Consider the following 328-nt stretch of genomic DNA (forward strand, 5'->3'; position numbering starts at 1 on the left):
TTGAGATGTTTCAAAACTTGGTTGACTGTCTTAATAGAATATCTCGAGGTGTTTTAGTAAGTACACGGAAATAACAATGAAGAAAGCAGTAGTGTTATACGAAGTTCCTTGAGATATTCATCCAGTGATTTCATCCACTTTACCCCAACTGTGTGATTTTCAGCACGGAAACTATTTTGATACTGTGTAGATGAGACAAAACGAATATTGTTTAAAACGTAGTAGGATAAAAGACAAAAATAAAGAGAAAATGGAGGGTACTTCCGTGCGCCAAATTCTAAGGAAACTTGTGAAGTTTTTTTTTGAAGATTTTGGACGTCCTCTGTTC

The sequence above is a fragment of the Penaeus monodon genome, chromosome 32, assembly GCF_015228065.2.
Source record: "Penaeus monodon isolate SGIC_2016 chromosome 32, NSTDA_Pmon_1, whole genome shotgun sequence".
In the NCBI taxonomy this organism is placed as follows: Eukaryota; Metazoa; Arthropoda; class Malacostraca; order Decapoda; family Penaeidae; genus Penaeus; species Penaeus monodon.